Genomic DNA, 23,744 nt, shown 5'->3' with positions numbered 1-23,744 from the left:
GTTTATCGGCTGTCTCCTAGCGCAGCGTTTCCTCCAAGCTGCACAGCACATTTACACACAGGCCTATGCCTGGGATCTCCAACTGAAGGGTATTTAGCTGATAAAGCCCCCAGGGGCAGATGGGGATATGTATTATAGATGGGGAGAAGGTGATTTGTTGTTCGCAGACGTGGGGGTGGGGTGTGGGGCATATGTGACATTACTCTCAAATAGGTTCTTCTTACTCTCTGTGGAGTCGGCACACTCAGAAAGTAAGTATGGGCTGGCATGCTTGAATAAGCATGCCAGCGCAAACACACACACTCAACTGACACGCAAACACATACCCGGCGATCTACTCACGCCTCTGGCTGAGGACAGTCATTACAGAGTGATGGACATTAAATGGGGACACTTCGTCCCCTAGGTGTGAGAGTTAAAGGGCAAATGGGCACAAATGGAGACGCAGCGTTGGGGGTGAGGAGAGCAGGGAGGTTTCGCTCACTCCCGCTTCTAATCATCATGACTAAAGTGGCGGAAAAGGTAGCACTTAAGCCAAGAGCGCACAGAGAGATGATATTAATGCGTTTATGCCCGAGAAACCTTCAGGAGGAAAACCGAGACATGGTTACGAGGGGAAATACTGTAGCTGAGGTGCTATGTAATTAGCTGCCCACATATGCGAATGTCTGGGGTATTTCTTTTTTCCTACTTTTTCTTGTCTTTCTCTCTCTCTTTTTTTTTGGTAAGTGTTGCAGCTCACTTTAGGCTCAGGAGTGTGAATTCAGATTTCTATCTGGCCATTTTTCTGCTATGTTTGATAATAACGATGAATTTACCAAAAGCTATCATTTTGTAAACGAGTGACAGCATGATTTAAAACCTTATAATGATCAGTGCAACCTCCATTTTCTGTCATGAATCGCAGGTTTCTTTCTGCTATTAACCTTGTGGATATATGGTTTATTTTAGTTGCAAAACAAGTAGCTGGAGAATGCATGTTTCTCTTGCTCAGTTAATATCATCGCCTCACCAAGAAGAACAGACTGCCTCTGTTATCTTAAGGAGACATCAGAATTCATTTACAGTATGAAGAGGAGGATCGAGACAAGAAAACACATTTGTCAGTGGCAGTCTTTCAGCTTGGAAAATAACAGCTTCACATACCGAGATGCCTAAAGACGATAATGGCTAGTCACTGCAGAGAGGCTGCTCTTTACAGGTGGCTTCATAAGGCACAAGTCAATTGGTGATATAGGGACATCAGAAACCTTCCAAATTCCAAGTATTAGCAAAACCGTGGCCAAACATTAACGTTAACTCACCACACAATATAATTGGAGAGGAAATCATGTGGCGAGCACAATAGCTCAGGACAGTTGAGCAGTTGAGGCCTGCGGGCAAGGCTGCGCAGCAGCTAAGCTGCGTCTGCGAGCTTAGAGGTTGGTTTCTCTCGAGGAGAAACCAACGAGGTACGGTAGAAATGAGATGCATTACATGCCAAATCTCAGCCTCCAAGGGCAAAAACTGTGCCCGCTAAAGCGTGGTGAACTTTTTGTGGACCGACCGACCGACCGACCGACTAACCATGAGTGACTTGCTGGCTGGCCGGCCGCAGCTAAAAATACTATTTGTGCACAGGAGTGATGGAAACTACAGAAAAGCCATCGAGCTAACGAGAGCCTTGCAAACCAAACAAATCTATATTTCTGCCAATGAAACAAAATGAATAACCATCTTTGTAACACTGTGCAGCTAATGAAGACACAGTGGTTACATACACAGCCATAAAACACAACTACTGAACCAATATCGATTGGCATGGTTAGGAATTATTATTTGACTGAAAACAAAATGGCTTACCTGACCTGTGACCCTTATTTAGCCTGTGATTCATGGCTGGGATGACCCCACAGGAACTGTGCTGCTTATCAAAGCATGAAAGCATGAGAAAACCACACAGTAAAACAGCATAGAATCTGTCACTGTCATGTCTATGGATTATGGAATTCTGAGTCCCGTGAGTCTATCTCTGTATTAGTCCAAATAGGAATTCTGCGCCGTCTCATCTAAACAGAGTCTACAGCACAATCATTTCACGCGTGATACTTGTACTACGGAGTGACAATAAAAATCTTGAATCTTGAATCTTGAATCTACTAGTTTATTTTGTGCGCGACTTCATTTTAACTTTGTTCAAGTGACATCACTCAAGAAACTGAGGCGGTGTATGTGTCATTATGTGTGTGTGTGTGTGTGTGTGTGTGTGTGTGTGTGTGTGTGTGCATGTGCATGTGTCATCGGGCCGAGCAAGCACAGTTGACTTCATCAGTGATGTCAGCAACGCGAGGAACTTGAGCAATTGTGTCACTCACTGATGACATCACTTGGGCTCACTCAGTATGCTCATTTTCAGCATTGTGCGCCAATAATGTCACAATTCAAGAGTCACTCGGGCAACTTAAGCGGTGTGTGTGTGTGTCTGTGTGTGTGTGACATCACCATTGATGACATCATCCCTGATGACATCACTCATGCTATTGAGATCTCTATTTGCCCAAGTTGCACCAGTCGTACTTATAGCCTCTGCAGGGAAGGAGTCATGACATCACTGATGATGTCAGCATTATGCGCCAATAATGTCACAATTCAAGAGTCACTCGGGCAACTTAAGCGGTGTGTGTGTGTGTCTGTGTGTGTCTGTGTGTGTGTGACATCACCATTGATGACATCATCCCTGATGACATCACTCATGCTATTGAGATCTCTATTTGCCCAAGTTGCACCAGTCGTACTTATAGCCTCTGCAGGGAAGGAGTCATGACATCACTGATGATGTCACAATGTATGTGACATCATCAGTGTCTGTCATAAATTGCTGTTGACATCACAATGTGACCGTTGCCATTAGTGTGAGCTCGCTGTACGGGCCTTTTTGTTTCCCAGCTTTTGGAAAACGTACACATTGTTGGGGCATATTGTTTTCCTACTCGAGGAAAAAAAGCAAAATTTTTGGTGTCTTAGCCCCACGTTATCGAGCACTCGTCCTCTCTCCTCCAACAGGCGCCAGGAGACAACATGGAGAAAAACTCCAACAGCAACACCAGCAGCAAGGTTCCATGTGGAGAATTTAAACACAAAACAAATCGTAAAAATACTGGAGGCTCTAAGTGCTACAGTCACAAACACGAGCCCTCCTTTACTAAAAATGACAGCGTCTCATGTCCTACCAATTCACACAGAAGCAAGAACTTTGTCAAGAGATCCCCCCAGAGAGGTGGAGGAAGACAGTGTGGTGTTGCGGGTGGAGGACGACGTGAGGAGGTAGCAGAGAGGCGTCGGGCCGAGTTTAGCCCGGCTCAATTGGCTGGACCGAAAAAGATAAGCCTGAACCACCTGCTGAACTTCACCTTTGAACCCCGCGGGGGCAATGGTGGCATTGGAGAAGGAGGCTACCGCTCCTGCTGGGTCCGCCGCAACAAGTGGGACGGCAAGTACAAGCCCTTCAATAAGGAGCTTTTCCTGCAGGCCAATTGTCAGTTTGTAGTGACTGATGACCAGGACTACAAGGCTCACTTCACTGACCCCGACACTCTGGTTAACTGGGACTCTGTGCAGCAAGTGCGCTTCTACAGCCACGAGGTGCCATCTTGCCCCATCTGCCTCTACCCTCCGGTGGCAGCCCACATCACTCGCTGTGGACACATCTTCTGCTGGCCATGCATGCTGCACTACCTGTCCCTCAGTGACAAGAGCTGGTCCAAGTGCCCAATCTGCTACGAGGCTGTGCACACCGCCGACCTGAAGAGTGTGGCCGCTATGGAGACCAGGCAGTATGTGGTTGGTGACCTCATCACCATGCGCCTGATGCGGAGGGAGAAAGGGGCTCTAGTGGCCATGCCAAGCTTTGAGTGGGTGAAGGTGGAGGGGCCTGTTCGCTTTGGAGACATGTATCTTAGCCCGTACTCCAAGCTGCTGCTGGCCTCCCCAGCACAGGTCTTGAGCCTGATGGCAGAAGAGAAGGCCATCCTGCAGGCTCAGCTCAGCCAGGATGGGGATGCCCAAGACTGCTTCATCCAGAGTGCCTTGTGCCACTTGCAGGCGCAAGAGGAAGCACTGTTGAAGCAACAGAAGGCAAGTGCTGGAGACAGCCTTGACCTGTCATCTCTGGCTGTGGACGAACCTGCCTCTGTGGACGAAGTGGTAACCAACTTCAGCAGCACCAAGCCTGTGTTGCAGTATGCCTCTGCATTTGATGACGAGGTGGCGGAGTTCCCAGAGGATACCTCTGGAGAGCAGCCAGGGTTCCCTCCAGGCATCCTGGAGAGTGTGCTGGAGGAGCTTCCCGAGACCATGCGGGATGCAGCCCCAGAGCCTCAGTCTGCTGAAGAATTCCCTCCCTGCCACGCAGAACCAGTTCATCCCCCAGCCAGCACGGAGCATGGACCTTACTACTATTTCTACCAAGCTGATGACTTCCAGCAGCTGTTCCTGCACCCTGTGAATGTACGCTGTTTGCTGCATGAATACGGCAGCTTGGAGGCCAGTCCAGACTCCATCACTGGCACAGTGGTGGAGATAGAGGGACAGAAAGTCACCGGGGAGATCCGTCGTCATCATCGCTATCTCGCTCATCTGCCACTCACCTGCGAGTTCAGCATATGTGAGTTGGCCCTGCAGCCCCCCATCCTGTCCAAAGAAACTCTGGACACGTTTGCAGTCAACTTGGAGAAAAGAAAGTGCCTCAGGCAGAAGAAAGCGAGGGATGAGAAGCGCAGGGAGAGGCACATTGAAATCGAGGAGAACAAGAAGCAGGGTAAATACCCTGAGGTGCATATTGGACTGGAGAACATCCAGCAGTTCCCAGAGTTCGGCTCTCCTCACAGCGGCGGTTCCCTGGTCCAACCCGACTTTACGTTCGCCTCTCCTTCACCCCTCAGCAGCAGTCCGGCCTCTGATGGAATGATGTTCCCGAGTCTGAATGGGCAAAGCTATTCACCCATTATGGGTCGTGTGGAGGAGGACCCTCACTGCATGTCCTTTGCACAAATGCTCATGGATGGCAAGGCCAAAGCTGACCTTGGGCCCAGGATCCCTCCAAAGAAAGACAACCTGCTGGCTCCGCCGGCCGCAGACAGCGATGGAGAGAGCGACGGGTCGGACCGTGTCCCGGTGCCCAGCTTCCAGAACTCTTTCAGCCAGGCCGTCGAGCAGGCACTTCTGCAGCTACACCACGCTCCCACTGCCTCCCCACAACCCGTGGTCGTCCCAGATGAGAAAGGAGGAAAGAATAAAAAGAAAAAACAGAAACTTCTGTTCAGCACATCCATGGTTCACACCAAGTAGACAACATTGAAGTTAAAAGGCTGGGAGAGTACGAGTGCCGGTTACTTTTTTTAAGCGGTCAGTTACATGAGAGAGAAAAAGACAGAGCGAGAGAGACTTAACTGCTCATTACGTGGTCCAACACTCATTTTGAACATGACTTCCCCCTTAAATTCAGGGTTGCAAATGTGTGAAGCTAGAGAATTGTTGACATTTAAAGAATGCTTGCAAGACAGCAAAAGTGGGGTGGAAAGATAGACATTATTTTGTTTGAGGGTTCTTTGATTCACCTTTAATTTGGAGCAGGTGTATAGGCTAGTGGACACAAGTAGCCTGTTGGAATGAATAAACATGCACAATCAAGAAAAAACAAGATAGAAGATACTGGACCTGGACCAGGTAAACCGTTTGGTCCTGCCGCATAATGCGGAGGGAAGACCTCAGAGGGAACACAGGCGCGCAAAGCGCATGAGTTTGGTCACACCCCAAAAAAGCGTGCATCGTCTCCCGAGCCTCAACTATGGAAATGAGCGAAATTTCTAGTATTGTAAAAACAGGATATTCTGTTATACAATATTATCATCACTGTCCCTCTCAGCTGAAAAGCATTTTATGCTCGCGGTCACAGACAGAGTGAAATCAAACAATGGAAGTAAGTGGCTGTTTTCCTGCTGTCTGTAGCCATATTCAATTTGGTTGGCCCTGTTGACATACAGTATTGCATTTCTGTTTGGGCGGTGGCGGGCGTTGATTAAATAATGAGGCCTGGTTTGCTTCTATCTTGTGTCAGGTGTCATTTTGATTGGTTAATAAAGGAAATGACTAGATTTTATCTTGCCAGGATTAGCTTGTCTCAATCAGAATGAAGGATAAGTTGATATTGTGTGTGCATAGTTTTTTGTGTGGACGAGTGTGTAGCCTATAAGGGGCCGAACACACCACACGCCAATCCTACGCTGAAGCGGAGTGCAGAGGCAGTTTCATTTCCGCGTCCTTGTTAACAGGCGAGACCGATCACACCAGCCGCACGCCACGCTGAAGCCAAGTTGCACGCGTGCTGCAGCGCTCGTTTCAGCTTTTGGTCTATTTTTCAAGCAGCCAGGCATGAAGTCAATGCAAGTTGTGAGCGGGGGGCAGGGCAGCGCCGGGCAAGACTGAGCGAGGCGTGGACAAAACAGAGTATTACTGCTGTGAATGGCAAGGCTTCTGCTGGAAGCTTCCATGAAGCCCTGCTTCTGAGAAGCCCATAGTGTGAACCTGGTGTTAGAGAGAATATCTTGCTGTCATCCAGCCTATGAGAATAATAAAACCATGATGAGTGAAAGCATGGCACAATGTTAGAGAAAGATGTGTAGACTAATGCTGCGTTTAATTGGGCTCGTGTTTACCGTGAATACGACATAAATCCAGTTGAACGGCCCCCTCACGTGGTTCACGACTTGGTATGTGGAATCTTTCTGAAAGCTTCGAAGCTCACGACTTGTGACGTGTCTGTGACGTTTTCACAAAATGGCGGATGCCAGGAGGTTGATATAAAGTAATATATTGACATTTTAGCTGTATAGAGCTTTTCATAGTCATTTTATGATATGTCTGAGGAACATGTTGATATTCTCAACAGTCTCATCTTGTTTCCTCGGTCATTATGCCTCTGCATTAACATAGTTAGCCACTCGCTAGCTAGTGGTAGCTACATTGTTAGCCTGGCTTTTAGTCAACTGCGCATGTTCACAACGTGAGCACTTGAATGCCAAGCATATCGTGTACACAACTACACGAGCCCAATTGAATGCAGCAATACACACATTCACACACCCAATCATGACATCATCCACCACTGGCCCACTCAACGTTTGTGGTGCATGACATCATCAGTGGGTGATCACTCGATGACTGTGGGGCATGACATCATCAGTCAGTGGCGTTTGCATGCTCAGTTGATGGATTGTGTTCGTTTACTAAATGGCGGTGTTTGTGTGGGACCATGGCACGGAAGTATATATACAGTATATATATATACACACACACACACACCTACACCTACACCTACACCTACACACACACACACACAGTATACACACTCAAATACACAAGAGGCTTTTTAAAAATGCCAGTAAAAGCAGATCGTAGGTCCAGTGTAAGGGCACATTCCACAGTTTGGGTGCCACAGATTCAAAGGCTCTATCGCCTTTTGTTTTGAGCCTAGAGCGAGGAACAACTATAGTGTTAAGGTGCGATCCAACAAGCAGATTGTCAGTTGATTTAAGCAATATTACACGAGAGGGTGTGATTTATTTTATTATTGTATAATAATAATAATAATCACAGTAAAGCACACCCTCTCGGCAGGACCGAGGCACTTGCTTGGATTAGGGGAAATGATCAGACGCTGGCAGTGCTTGGCAACTTTGTTTTTTACGCTGGCAGGCATTGAATTAAAAGATAATTACCCCCTGAGACTGTGATGATGCCAAGTCAAGTTGATGTGATGAACATTTACGACTGTAACCGAAACACTACTGTAGTAAGACCTGGTCCAAAAACAGGTGCCTGACCATGCAGGGCTCTATATGTGAATACAATCACTTTAAAATGGGTCCTAAATTTAATAGGAAGCCAATGTAGGTATGGTAAGATGGGAGTAAACCAAGACAAAGCATTCACCCATATCAGAGGATATCATGATGTCATTTGATACTCTGAGAAGAGTGGTTTCAGTAGAACGCTTCTGACGGAAAGCAGACTGGAACATATTGTGAATGTGTTGTGCATTAAGAGCAGCAGTGAGCGGTTTGGCAACAACGTTTTTCTAAAATTTTAGAGATAAAGAGCAACTTGGATATATGGCCTATAGTTTTTGGGCAGGGATGGATCGAGGTTAGTTTTTTCAGGAGAGGCTGAACAACAGCATGTTTAAACTAAGATGGGACATAACCAGATTACAATTAATAATACTAGACACCAGGCATGGACCAATAGTAAGCTGTCTGGGGCTTGAAGCAGTTTTCAAGGTGGCCACCAGATCAGTATCTTGCAGGGAAATGGGGGAGAAGCTGTTCAAAATCGACGGCCGGGATGGGCAGACAGGAAGGGGAGAGGAAGAGCGTATGATGCCTGCCCTAACATCTCTAACCTTATCCACAAAGACGGAGGAAGTTGTTGCAATCCTCATTTGAAAATACAGCCCTCTTATCCTTAACCATATTTTTTTAAATAAATTAAAATCAATTGTAATAGATACGATGATCTTGGAGATTGATGGATTTGCACATTCCCTGCACCCGCCGCCATTTGCGTCTGAAACAACGAATAGCATAGTTTATGCAGGGGGAGGAATTCATGGAGGGCACAAGTCGAGTTTTACGTGGGGCCTCTTCCTCCAAAATGGAAGAGCAGTGCACATTAAAAGACTGGACCAGAGAATCAACATCATCATGAGCCGTTTGCACTGCACTTGGATCAAAAGCAGCAGAAAATTTCTCTAGGATGCGAGCGGATTTTACTCATAGCCAGCCCCATCTCAGCCAGCCCCTTTGGGGCCTCGGCCACAGCCACGGCAGCCTCTTCCTTCACCTCATGTTTCTTCTCCTCTGAGACGGCGGCGGCTCCGCTCTCGGCCGGTTTCTCCTCTGAGGCAGCAGCTGCCAGCTCCTCTTTCACAGCCTCAGTCTTCTTGCTCTTCTTCAGATTCAGCTTGAAGTTGAAGGACTTCTTTAGAGACAATTTCTTCTTCTTGGGTGCCTCCTTTACCGCGTCCTCGCTTTCTGGTTTGGCCGCCTCGCCGTCCGCAGTGGGTGCCGGTTCGATGGCGTCGCCTCCTGGACCACCTACCACCCTCCACCTGGCTTCGAGCTCCTCGGTGGACTCAGCCGAGCAGTTAGCAGCAGCAGCATCCCAATGCAGCGTTTCAGAGACGTCACCATTGGTCTTCACATGGTTCATCTTTCCTGAGATCTCAATGTCGATCTCATCCAGAACCTGTTTGACAATGTCCTGAGATTCTTCCTCGTCCCCAGACTCGTCGAAGATCTCACCCAGAGTGTCGTTGATCATCTCCTCTGTCATGCACATCTTTGTGTTTTCCTTCTGGAAGTCCTGCATGGCCTTCACGATCTTCTGTGGGTCTATGTTCTTGTTCACCGCCTGCATCGTCTTGGCAGTGGTTGACATGGCACCGGACATGGCGTCAGCCATCTTCATCTGGGAGTTCATGACCATGGTCTGCGTAGTCATGGAGGTGACCTTGGAGCTGATGACGTACATGCGGTTCTTCTGCTTCCTCAGCTGTACCAGTTGCTTGGCCAGGATCCTACAGGCCACCCGGTTACCACTCTTAGCCATGTCCTTGATCTCTGCCTCCATTTGCTTCTCTTGTTTCTCCAGCACTGCTCTGTCTCTGGTGATCTGTTTCTGAACGCCACGCAACTCCTTAGACTGTTCATTGATTATGTCGTCGACGGTTTTCTTGAATAGTGAAGCCATGGTGCTGTGACATATCAACTGAAAGAGAAAATACATATCCTGTATGTCATGGACATGGTGACATCATCAGTAATGTCACTCAAGCAATTGTGATCTCATCAGTGAGTGATGTCATCAATGATTATATGTTATATGTCTTCAGTGATGTCACTCGAACAATTTGGGATGCCATTTGAGGAATGTCTATTGACAGTCATGCCAATTGTGACATCAGTGATGTCATAAGTCACTGATAATGTCACAATGTCAACAGTGACATAATCAGTAATGTCACAATGTCCCTTCTGTGTTTTACTTGGCATCCTAGTTTATGTTGCATTATCGCCTCCTTGTGGATTTATTTTTCCCACTTTTCGCGCTCCTTACTCTCCTCCTCTTTTCTTAACCCCTGTACCGCACCGATGTCAACTGATGATGTCACTTATGGAGAGATGGAGTGACATCATCAGTGACATCTTCAGTGATGTCATAATCACTGATGATGTCACAGTAATTTCAATGATCGGTGATGATATCATCAGTGGTGTCCCAATTGTGATGTAATCGGTGATGATGTCACTTGGGCAATTGTGATGTCATTGGTGATGATGTCCTCGGCTCCTAGTGGATTCATACTGTTCAATAGCGTTCGCTCTCACACCTCCTCAATCTCTTCTCGCTGTTTTATATCCGCGAGATGAAATAGCAAGGTGAGGGTGACCTGCCATGTACAAAATGTTTTTTACAGCATGTTTTACAGACAATAAAACCCAAAAGCAGTAGTTTCACATCACTGCTTTTGGGTTTTATTGTCTGTAAAACACTTTATAAACATTGTTTTTAGATAAAGTGCTGTATAAATAAATGTATGATTATGATGATGATGACAATGATGATGATTATTGTTCAGCTGCCAAATACCACAAAACGCACAGGTATGAAGTGCCCTTGAAAACGGCCTAACAAAAGAGAAAAACTTGCAACAACAGCATGTATGTGTGGGTTGTGCACGCCAACATATGTGTGTGTGTGTGTGTGTGTGTGTGTGTGTGTCTGTGTGTGTGTCTGTGTGTGTAAGGACATACAGAAAATCTCTGATACCGACCTCGACCAGCTCCCTGTCACCACAGAAAGTGAGATGGGGGCTGTGACGGCGGGCACAAATCAAAGTTTAGACAGAGCTTGTGACAGGGAGGCGGAGAGACAGACATCCAAGCAGACAGCAGAACCGACAGGTAGACACAAAGGCAGAGCTCGGGGAGGTACTAAGTGACAGTTTGGAAGAGAAATGAGTGACTTTAGTGCATTGTGGCATTCGTGTTCTCGACTGTCAGCGAAAGGGTCCCCTGGAGACCCGGCTGACAGGACAAAAGAGGAGAGGAGGGAATATAGGATATAGGTGAGGGGAAACGTCCGCGATATTGCAATACCATTACCCGCGGCGGTTAATGTTGATGTCAAATTTTTATGGCGTGATTGTCATTTTTACATGTTGTTTATGTCAACGTGTGTGTGTGTGTGTGTGTGTCTTTGTGTGTGTGTGTGTGTTTGTTTGTGTGTTTGTGCCGACGCACCTGCATATTCCAGTCAGACCCCCCCAGCGACTAGTTTTGACACTGCTTCTCCAAGTGATGTGCTCCACACTATCAATCACAGTGTGAGTGATGGGTGTATGTCTTAGGTATGGATACATTGTTACTGTGTACGTGCATCAGTCAGTGTTGAGTGGCAGTGTGTCTATCACCCAGTAGTAAATATTCCGGTCAGATTTCCAGTAACAAGCAGTGTATTTTTGTTTAATTTAATCAATGATTTTACAGGTCTCAACCCAAAAATGAAACTAATGCAAAGTAAACAAGTACTGTAGTGGGATCATTCCTCTGAAGTCTGAAATGAGAATAAACCAGAAAGTTTGATCATCATAGTAATATTTTTATACCCCTTTCACACACACAACCCAGGATACAGTATTATGTCTGTATGTTGATCATTGTACAATATTGGTGTATAGGGCCATCAGGGTTCCCACAGTCATGGAAAACCTGGAAAAATCATGGAATTGGTAAAATCCTTAAAAGTTTTAGAAAAGTTGTGGAATTTTGTGTGTAATGAAATTAATTTTACGCCTGTATGCTCAACGACCTCTCATTACAATGACTGTATACAACTGAATGCTGACTCCTCACTCCGGCCAGTAGGGGCACAATGGTGGGGCAGCTCGGTTGGAGACACACATACTTGCCAGTTAAGGAAGCACACAAAGCTTTGTTAGCAGTTGTGTTGAAGAGCAGACGTGACAATTTGAGGCACCAGTCTGTTTTAGCTGCAGTGTGCAGGCATAATTGGCTAACGTATAGCTAGCGGAGTGCGCAAGCAAGTGACAGAGTTGCTGTGTTTGAGGTGAAACCAGTTGCTGTGTCTGTGAAGCGTACACATACTCTGTTTTGCAGGCGATGATTTAACTTGTGCCTATTATCATTATTAGCCTTCCTAGTATGAGTTAACGTGGATCAGACCTGTGCAGAAAGGTGCCCGGTGGAGACGTAACACCGTTAATAGTGTGGGTGTAGCGGAGCTTGACGGACATCTGCACTCTTCTGAGTGAACCGTTCGAGTTACTTTTGAAATGGGTCATATGTGCTGCATTACTGTTTAGATAAGCTCAACAGCTTTGCACACAATAGGTCACTGATGTGCAGTTCTGCTTGGTTTCTCTCTGTCATCAGACTGCCTTTTAGCTGTTTTCTCAATGTTTACCTACATGGAGGCACTAAGTACCCGTCCTCAGGGACCCAATCATGGATTGCCAACACAGACAACAGCAGCAACAGAGAGGCAAGGCAGAAACAATGCACTGGAATATAATGAGGGGCTAAAGTTAGGTTGGCCCTCCAGAGACATCTGATATGCAGAAGCAGAGGAGAAGAATGACACTGAATATTTTGAGCAGCTAAAAAGTAAAATTAAGCAATTTAGATGTGAAAAGATGCTGGATACACTTGAAAATACTATAGCGGAATACCCATGCAGTGTATCAGGCTATGCAGCCATCGTTAGCTCGCTCGCTCGCTCGCTCACTCACTCACTCACACACACACACACACACACACACACACACACACACACACACACACACACACACACACACACACTTTGCATTCTTATTATAATTATGATTCTGATAGCTGTTGGAGCACTGACATGCATGCAGCATCTCCTCTCTCTCCCCAGAGGGTTTTCATAGTCCACTTCCGTGGCTGATTCCAACTCCGCTCAGCTGTGCTCCTCCACCCAGGTGAGCTCCATCAGTAGCTAACGAACGTGTGTTGACTCATTATGGACACTAATTAGCCATTTTTGCCCATTTAGTCAGCCCTAATTAGCTCATTCAGAAATCTGGCTCCGTTACGTCACCCGTATGGGGTGCTCCTGAAAGATTCAGCGCGATCACACGTAAAATGGCATAGCTGTGGCCGAACACAATTTGCTCACTCACTCACTCACTCACTCACACAGATACTTCACATTCCTATAGGATATTATGCCATGCACCATGGTAAATGGCAAATGGCCTGCATTTATATAGCGCTTTTATCCAAATCGCTTTACAGTCAGTAGGTACATTCACCCATTCACACACCGATGGCGGCAGGCTACCACGCAGGGTGCTGGCACACCAACGGGAGCAATTTAGGGTTCAGTGTCTTGCCCAAGGACACTTCGACATGCAGACTGGAGGAGCCGGGAATCTAACCACTGACCTCTTTTATCCAAAGCGATTAGTGGACGACCCGCTCTACCTCCTGAGCTACAGCCGCCCCACCATAATGTTGTTTGTTCATTTTATATATAGGCTATATAAAAAAAAATCCCTCTCCATTTAATTCACATTTTATTTTTGGAGAGAATAATGTTGTTTTGTGATATTATCAAAAATATGGGCCCTGAATGTGTGTTTTAGCCAATTAAAATAAAATGTAACTGTTGACATCATACCACTTCTGGACTTGTAAGATAAGCACTCATAACAGCACCACAATGGAAAACTGGTAGTAAATTGAAATAAATCTCCATCTCCAATCCATCACCCTGCAGGTCGTACTGTATATTGAATAGAGGAATGCATTAGTTATGCAGAATAAATCTATATTTCCACGCCTTTTGGAAGGAAGAAAAGGGGTTGACCTTGAATATTATTCACAGTGGTGTGGCTGCAGTGGAATCACGTTCAACTGTGACGTTAATGACATGCATGCCACATGCACAAGCATGATATATGTGTATAAAAACCGCAATGCATGATGGGGTAAAGCCTCCATGCAGGAAGTCAATGGGCCTATTAATGGTTCCTCTGACACTGGATGGGTGCGAGCTTGAGAATAATGTCTGTGTGTGTGTGTGTGTGTGTGTGTGTGTGTGTGTGTGTGTGTGTGTGTGTTTGTGTTTGTATGCCGTGTGTGTGTGTTTGTTGATGATCTGATTCAAACCTACGGTAGTCATATATGCCATCGATTGGTGTGGCCAACGCAAATCTGTTAACCTTGCAAACAGAGTCTATTTGGCTCTCCTTGCTGCAGTTATTGATTTTAATGAAGTCTTTTGCTGCAGACACTCTACAAATTCTCATTTGACTTTATAATACACCGTGACCACCGTCTGCCATGCATGCTATTCACTCATTAAATTAACAGCAAAATCAGACAGCTCAGATACGGTCAACTGTTGGATGCGCTGGAGCTCTGGGGGGTTCCATCAACTGTGAATACACACCTGTACGCGCACACACACACACACACACACACACACACACATGGCACGCACACAAAACATGCACACACCAGGGTAGGAAATTAGCGGGGGCTCAGGGCAAAATGCCCCTAAAAAAATCTAGAATTGGGGTGATGGGGGGCCTTTAAATGCTTTCTGTATTTTAATGTTATTCTGTATTTGCAAAGCATAACTCGAAAATGGCCAGTTAGGCATCTGTACAACCCCCGCCCCTCCTCCTACTGGCGTTATTTACCTCAGTGACGGGCAGCACAAGCTATAGCTGGCCAGCTAGTTCACTCATGTTTTTGCCAAGTACATTAATAACATGCCAGACAATCAACAGTGTTGTTGAGATAGGAAATAGGAAATTGGGATCTTTAACAGTGATTGTTTATGAACTTTTAGAAATAAAATATGCTTGGATAAGAGTCATTGATTGGTCTGTCATGCTACATAAGTGCAACTAAGGTATTTCCAATCATTTGATCAAATTGCCCTGGAAATTATCCAAAATGCCCCTGAAATATATTTCACAAGTTCAAAAATAGCCCTCATTTAAAAAAGTTAATTTCCTACCCTGGCACACACACCCACTGTTTGAGACTGTTTGTTAGAGACCATCGAAGTGCTTTCCAGTGTTGGAGGCAGATTTTGGAAGCTGGCGCCTCGAGCAGAGAAATTAACCTTTTCACAACTCTGCCTCATTTAGACACAGCTTTTAAATTACCCCTCTCATCTGCACACTGAATACAGAGCAGGCTGTTTATGAAAATTAATTAGGTTTATTGTGTGTGTGTGTGTGTGTGTGTGTGTGTGTGTGTGTGTGTGTGTGTGTGTGTGTGTGTGTGTGTGTGGTCATAATAAACATAAAAAAAGATAAAATGGACACAAATTGAAAATATGATTCCTAGACTGGCAAATTTGGCATGAGGGCAAAGGTAAATAATATTGAATAGAATGACTAGGCTATTCAAAATAATCTAAGCAATTAGTTATCTAGAGGCAGCTGACAAAGCTATTATATAAAATGGGCCAATATATATATATATATTTATTTATTTTTTAGCAGTGAAAACCAGGTAATGGCAGGTTTTGTAACATTTTCCAATGAAGCATATAGATCAGCCAAATAAATGAAAAGGCGATACTAGCGGAGAAGCAATGGCCTTAGCGATTATCAAGGGGAAGCACACAAAAACAGTCATACTTTAGTGCACTAGCTGGACAAATGGTGTGTGTCCAATGACAAGCCAATGAAGGTAATGGGAAGGTGTGTGTGGCTGTGGCGGGAGCAGGTGACTGAGTTGCTCAGCCGATGTTTAACAGCACCGTCTGATTATTCTGCTCATCAAATCCAATGTGTGAAAGTGGTGAACAAAATTGTCGTTCATGGGGAAAGATTTTCAATAATAATGTCACTTTCTCACCCTTTCAGGATCCACCATGCTGAACACATTATCAGCTCATAATCACACACACACACACACACACACACACACACACACACACACGCACTCTCACACACACGCACACACACACACACACACACACAGGTGCGCGTGCACACACACACAAACACTTACACACATGCTTGCATGCGTATGCGTGTGCGCGCACATACACAGTCATACTCATGTGTATGATTTTTGTAAGGTGCATGTACATAGCCTTTCATATAAATTACACCTTCCCATTTGGCCAACGCTTTTACTTACTTTATTTGTTTATTTGGGAGGGACAAAGCATAATCAATGAACACGTTGAAAGATAAAATGATACAAGTGTAAAAAATGCTGGATTTAGCACGAGGCTAGTTTCCATCCAGTTTTATCCAAAGCAACATTTTATCACATGTATATGAGATTTTTATACAACACAAGCAATGATCTATCCAGAGTGTTGTAGAATGGAATATGTCACAGAGAACAACAAGATTGCATGCCATAAAGCTAAGTTCAACAGGATGGTGCTATGAGACATACGTGCATATAGCGGCAGTGCATATAGAATGCATTATGAGTGCATAGAGGCAGATAAGGATTTTTTTATTTTATTACACAATCCATTAGGTGAGCTAAGGGTTCACTAAAGAGTCTTTAGCCTTTTCCTAAAGATTGAGAGGGACTCTGCAGATCAAATCGATGTTGGTAACTCGTTCCAGCATCAAGGAACCACAGAAGCCAAGAGTCTGCATAGAGCGGTGTTTTTCAACGCACTAGTGTGCCCTGAGAGATCGTCTGGTGCCATGGGAAATTGAAATTGTCCAATTTCACTTAATTGGTCCATAAAATTGAGAAATTAATCTTATGTCGTGCCAAGCCAAATAATTGATTACATACAACTCTCACGCAAAAATGGCACTTCATATCAAAACGTTTGCCGAACCCTGTGCTATTAAGCTTGGGAATGTGATGTCCCGTTTCTGAGACCCACCCACTGTCGCCATTTTAGTTGCTGTCACGCAGCGTCTGCTCTGGTGTTTTCTTTGCGTTCACTTCCTTTTATTGGCGGGTGGGGCGGCCCAGTTGTGTGATAGGCTACAATAATGAGTCTCGCGGTCGCAAGGGGGTGGAGCTTGAAAACAGGGCAAAATGCCAGCTAGTATCGCCCTCGTGTAGCCAATATTATGAATGAGTTACGGTTGTAAATCAACCAATATGGTGGAAAACAATCCCAGCATACAATGCATAATAATCTTGCACAATCACTGATTGCACATTGCATTCTGGGATTGTCTCCAGAGCCTAACTGTCACATAATCCAATTCCTGCTATTGTCACATAGCTTAATCATTCTGTGAGGAACGTAATCTTCACATTATTCGTGTCCACAACAACGTGTAATGGGCGTTTCAGCGTTTGTGCTCATTTCAGAACATTTTGTAAGACGGTTTTGTTTGGAGAAGTCCAAGTTCTGCTCTGTTTTCAAGTGGAGTTTTTATTCAGCGCCTCAAGGAGATCAAAGCAGAAGTGGGAACAAAGGGTGACGCACCAACTACTTTCAAGTGTGTCACCTGCGGCAAAGATACATTGAAGCTATTGCAAGTGAAATTCACCAACCTGACACCCACACAATCACACAACTACACACAACCTGACACCCACACACACACACACACACACACACACACACACACACACACACACACACACAGACACAGGCAAGGCACAAAAGTATGCACATGGTGAATGATTCAACAGTTTACCTGCAGCTCTGTTTCTCCACCCCGGCAGTGGGAACAGAGGGAGCTTGCTTCTATAGAGCTCAACAGTCACGTGACATCTTTTGCCCCGGAAGTGAGTTTCCCATTCATTTTCTCCATAGACATTTAGAAAAACGAGTCGGGGGGAAAACACACAACTTCCAATTATGGAAGATGGAAACCCTCATTAGTGTTTTGCTTGCACCTGTGTTTATCCTACCTTTTCGACACAAAGTGGCCCCCGTGAAAAGGGTCTATAGCAGTGATACTCAACTTGCCCTGTGTGGCCCGCGATGGAATTGGATTTTTTTAACGCAACATGCAAGATACCCGCTGAATAAGTGTCCAAATGTTCATGTCATTCTGGCCAATACTCCACTTCTGTTATAGCATTTCAGTCTGGAATATGGAATATCTTTCAATAATCTATGATTTAGCTGCTAAATTGTCAAATACCGCCGTCTGCTCGCTACCCAGGCACTTATGTATGTACTTAACCTAACTAACTATCCGGTGTGCACAACATTGTCAGACTAAACTCCGGCTGCCACCCCAAAAAACTACATTCCGCTACAGAAAAATGTATATTGATTGTTTATTAACACATTCACTGCCAACAGTTTTTTTTTTTTACTGTAGGTAGCTTCTGCCAAGGGTTTTTTTGAGGATTCTGGCTCATCTTTCAAGAGCCGAGGATTATTTTCTGCTAGGAATTTGTGAACACAAAATATCTCAAAAGAACTAATAGAATGTGTGCTTTCTCTGTCTAAAAGAGTTAGTTTGTAGAGTTAGTAGTTATGTAGGCATTAGCAGCAAGCTGTTGTTTGATAGATCAATTGTAACTGTTCCAATGTCTTTATGTTGTCTTTTTATATTATGTGTTGGACCCCAGGAAGAGTAGTCCTACACCTTGGTGTGGACTAATGGGGATCCTTAATAAACAATAAACTAAACAGACATCTAAACAATTCTGAACAGTAATTTCCTCCATAACACCACCCCCACCCCCCTCTCCTTCAAACTCCTCCCTCCGTGTGTGTTCTCCTCCTCCCTCCATGGCTCTGCAGCAGGCGTGTCACAAGCGAGTTTCTGCTGTCTGTGCTGCCTGGCTGCTGGCGGGCAGTGGCGGCCGCTCTTTGGGCGAGTCTGGATGGGGCTCGTTCGTTTTCGGTTGTGAGCTCAGCTGGAATGAAGCTGCGTGCGATTCTGGGCTTTCTGCTGGTGTTTCAAAGTGTGTTGCACCCATAATCTATTATGCAAATTTGCAATCCCCCACCGCCAGCTCCCAGCGCGAAAGCGAAAGCGTTTTCGCCAATCCATTTTCATGAGAATGGCTTCCTCACGCTGCTGTCTTTGCTTGGCTTTCTCTCGTCTGGAGAGCACTGTCGCCACTTAGTGGGTCGGTAAAATAGGTTAAACACATTCAATAGCTCCCATATTTTTCTAGGCGATGTAAAAGGGTTTGATCCACGTCCCACCGTCAAAAAAAAAAAAAAAAAAAATTTGACGAGATATCTCGTCCACGGCAGTGAACGTGTTAACTGGCCCCTGGCCTTCTATCATTTCACGAAACTGGCCCCTGGGCAAAGCATGTTGAGTATCCCTGGTCTATAGGGCTGGGCGACACGTACGGAACAAAACACCCACTGCCCTGCTAGCACCGGAGCGACTCTGTAGATCAAGGCAACGCGTTAGTTATTCAGATTCAACCTATTAAAAAGACAAGCTTTTAATTCCTGCATCACAGATCAAGGTATGCTTTCATCTGTACCTTCATCAGAGGAGACATGCTTTTGACACAGGTCTATATGGCAACTTCAAACTAACTGTGTACGTGCGGCAGTGCAGCGCAGTACAGTAGCGCTCGGATTCTCATCTAGCCTACATCACATCATCATCACATCATCCTCAAAATAGCAACGCATCCTGAACATTTGAAAAGAAAATCGTGAGGGATGTTCGATTTATCTTTACTTGCAAGTGACGTTTTCGTGCTTTTGAGTCCGACAAGCAAATTCCTCTTTTTCTGTCTTAGATTTTCTTGTTTATTTTCAGTCAGTCTTTGGGGGATTAAGGATAGGATTGAATGGATATTAAAGCATATCGTTTGGATATTAAACAAAAATATTTTCCTCGCATGAACATATAAAAACAAATTGCAACTCACCAATATATCCATAGGGGCAGGGTTGCCCTCAAAGGGCCTGTTGTAAATGTATATGAATGTACCTATAGCCTACTTGTTATATTAGATAATTGCCTCTGATTCAATTATTATTTGTTTTTAGTAATAACTTAATAAAATAATAATCTGAAAGAGAGTTGGAAGAGAAGGGGATGTTTCCACTCATAGTAAAAGCAGAGGATCTTGCCAGCTTGATGGACAGAAGTGCCAACAGTTTGAGGACAGTGGAGAGTTGCTTAGCTCAGGTCAGATACAGCAAGTCGTCAAAATGCTGACAAAACAGAGTGTGGGTGCGGGGGGGGGGGGGGGGGGGCTGGGACCTGACAAAACTCTCTGCCTCGCCTTTGCTTCTTCTGTCTGTCTCTCTGAATCTACACCTCCTTGTCTTAACCTTGACAAAAATATCTGGCTTGCTTTGACAGGTGAGTAGAGGGATAAAGCGAATACACACTGGCTAGCAGGAGCACAGGCGCACGCACGCACGCACACACGCACGCACACACACACACACACACACACACACACACACACACACACACACACACACACACACACACACACACACACACACACACACACACACACACGTCTTGTCAGGCCTCCCCAAAGACCTCCCGTCAGTTGAGGGGCAGATGAAGGTAGGAGTAAAAACCAAAACCAGCAGTGTGTGTGTGTTGGTGCACATAGGTGTTTGTGTGTTCTCGTGCACATAGGTGTTTGTGTGTGTTCGTGCACATGTGTGTGTGTGTGTGTGTGTGTGTGCTTGTGTGTGTGTGCCCTTTTCCTCTGAGAGAATCATTACGTGCTTTTCCACATTGGGAATTGACATTTTCTTTCTTCACTTGCCATTTCACGGACAGAGCCGTGACTTTCTTGTCACAATGCACACACCGACTTCTTACTGTGCATGGCTGACTAAAGTTGGGTTATCGCACACACACACACACACACACACACACGGCACCCGCCATGCACACATCCACACATACATGTACATGTGGACGCAGGTGCACGGACAAACGTGCACGCAGGCACACACCCCTGTAACTTTTAGTAGGTCATCCCCTTAAGGGTGGCCCAAAGTGACTCAGGTAAGAACGCGTTGCACATTTCCAGATACATGCAGCCTCATTAGGCAAAGAACAAGAAGATCACATTCTCGTGTAGCTACTGTACGCTTTCTAATTAGAGGAAATACCTCATTTCCTGTCTCATACCTATTCATGACTAAAATAGACATTGGGTGAAGGGGTGTGGGGGTGTGGGGGTGTGGGGGGCTCTCAAAGTACAAAGTCGATTTGTGTTTTCCCTCCGGTGGTTTGTCTCTCTGCCCCGGGCCTTATAGGCCCACTCACTCTGAGATTTTCAGCGATTCCTCAGTTTCCACAGTCATCTCTAGTTCATATTAAATAGGCAATGGATCAGAGAGATAGACAGAGCGAGAGAGAGAGAGACAAATGCGTAGAACCCAAAGTCCTCTCTGCTTGCTCAGAAATGGACGCCTCTTTGACTCACTCACTCACTCATGGAACATTTTTATCACACGTCAGCTCTGGAGAACTGTGGAGTGAGTATCGCCTGCGGGGAAGATCACACAGACTAGCAGGCCAGGTGTCAGAGCCACGCTGGGGCTGGAGGGCCGGAGAGGAGAGAAGAGGTTTTAGAGGAGGAGGCTTGGTGGGGAAGGGGGGGGGGGGGGACGCAAGGCTCCACTAGCTTGTAGTGAGAGATAGTTAGCTGGTGTTAGCGTCACTCGCTCAGGATGCCGAATAGTGTCGAGGGGAGGACAAATAAGCGAGGACATCTAGGTGATAGAAATCTGGTGACATTGCATGGAAGTTAGGTTCAGGAGCAGGGCCACACCTCAACCACTCCTCTAACCACGCCTCAAATACCTGGCAAGGTTACATAATACCCGGTGAACCCGTTCTGCCCCGTTTGTCTCTCAGTTCTCTCGACCCATCCTCCCTTCCCTTCATCCCCTCATCCTTACCCTCAGCCCTCATCCCCTCGTTCCTCATCCATACCATCGTCCCTTCATCCCCACCGTCACCTCTTCAATCCTAGCATCCTTATTCCTTCCTGTCAAATCCGGTGCATGTCTCTCTCATGTCTCATTCCCAGGATCTGTCTGAAATCAGCTTGGATGTCCGGTAAACACGCCTGAGAAGCACAGAACAGCTCGGGCAGCTGAACGAGGCTGAGTCTCCCTCTGCCCGGGCTTCAGTTCCTCCTCCTCCCAGAACCAGACAGACGTCAACGGATGGCATAACTCCATGCACCCTCACCTGCACCTCAACACATAGGCTATACTCATCTCAATCTTCATTCAACTTTTAAACAATATATTTTGGTGTGGTCCTTTTGCTCGTGAACTTGCTGAAGTATACAGTGTCGAGGTTGAGGTGCGGCGAGAACGCAATGCAACGGAGAATGGGTTTCACACCGCTTCAACGCCGAAACATCACAGGCCCACTCTAAAAATGATACAGGTCAAATAGGGTGGGTGACGAGCTTTGTCAGGAATATGTCTTCAATATCAAGCCCCGGCCGGCTCCCTGCTATCTATGATGTCATTTTTAATAATCTTGTTGTTTTGGAGAGGAGACCTGGGCCATTTTGTTGTAAATTAAAATGTTTCAGGTCTACTCCCTCTTATATTATTTTCCTCTCCCGTGTTGTGTTTACGCATGAGGTGACGGCGAAATGAAAAAGCAGCCAAATCTCCACAAAATCAGTCTCAAACTCCCCTTTCAGGAGATTACGTACAGGCCTAAGCAAACCGCACACACGCTGTTCATCACTGAATTTCAAATACCTTCTCCCTCTCTCTCTCTCTCTCTCTCACCCTCTTCTGTCTTTCTGTGTCTCTCTGCCCGAGTCTAGCGTGTGCGTTTTCCATTTTTGTTCTCATTTTCAGAAGCAATACCGACTGAATGAAATACCGTAAGCTATAAGGCGGCGTCGAGAAAATCAGCAAGCGCATGCTTCATTCCGATAATGCAAGGAAGCCGACACCATGGCATCCATTTCAATTTGGCTATTGAAATCAGAGCTCAGAAAAATCAATGTGCCCTGGTGGGAGGAAATAAAGCAACACAACAAGGAGTAATGGGAACCTGTCAAAAGCATAATTCAAATAATTACGTGTTAACATATTCCCACCTCCAACCCATTTTTATTTTATTTTTTACTTTCTATGCAGCCTGAATACCTTTTTGACATTGTCTCAAAGTTATAGCAATGACAAGTTCATCTGGATGACTTAGCCCTATAAAATTAAGCAATAGTTCTCCAGGGATATGTGGGCCTGTGCCTGTCCTGATGAGAGGGTGTTCCTCTCTTTAACCGACAAATTCATTTTCCACCCGCTTTGTGACGGGTCGCCACCACATTCCTGCTTGGCAAGAGAGGGACAATACTGGGATGGAGAACACGCACACAAAGCTGCACACACACACACACACACACGCACACACACAAAGCTGGGCCCTAGTTGAATTATACCTGATCCATCTGCGAGGGTCCATGCAGCCAACTGACATCAAATCAGCAGACACGCCCCCTCAACAAGGCTGCCGTGCGGTGAGTTTTCATCTGGCCGTGCACGCCCCAAAATGTCTAAATATGCGGGCGTGGCTGGGCGGACCATGTGTAGTTTTCAAAAAAAATTCTCGTCTCTCATTTCCGTGCGACAATCTTCTTCTGTGCTGTTTCATGAAATGGGATCCTTTATGTAGCATAATTCCAGCTTAAATGCTTGAGTGACATCACTGATGACATCACTCATTGGTGACATCCCCACATCACAATTGCTCGAGT

At 45.6% G+C, this 23,744-nt stretch overlaps 2 pseudogenes across 2 annotated transcripts in view; one reads left to right on the top strand and one right to left on the bottom strand.

Annotated features, from left to right (window-relative positions):
• The window catches only part of LOC310785023 (E3 ubiquitin-protein ligase RNF10 pseudogene), a 32,913-nt pseudogene extending 27,588 nt beyond the window's left edge, over positions 1-5,325 (top strand). The window contains exon 2 of the transcript in view: positions 3,043-5,325. The product of the transcript in view is annotated as an E3 ubiquitin-protein ligase RNF10 pseudogene (transcript). The remainder of the gene's footprint in view (positions 1-3,042) is intronic.
• Positions 5,326-8,763: 3,438 nt separating this feature from the next.
• Positions 8,764-9,786, bottom strand: LOC310785022 (charged multivesicular body protein 2b pseudogene; annotated as a pseudogene). The gene has a single exon. The product of its transcript is annotated as a charged multivesicular body protein 2b pseudogene (transcript).
• Positions 9,787-23,744: the final 13,958 nt, after the last annotated feature.

Source organism: Poromitra crassiceps (genome assembly GCF_964638095.1).
Source record: "Poromitra crassiceps genome assembly, chromosome: 11".
Lineage (NCBI taxonomy): Eukaryota > Metazoa > Chordata > Actinopteri > Beryciformes > Melamphaidae > Poromitra > Poromitra crassiceps.
Note: the sequence above shows the minus strand (reverse complement) of the source record. Positions and strands in the feature narration are given on the sequence as shown.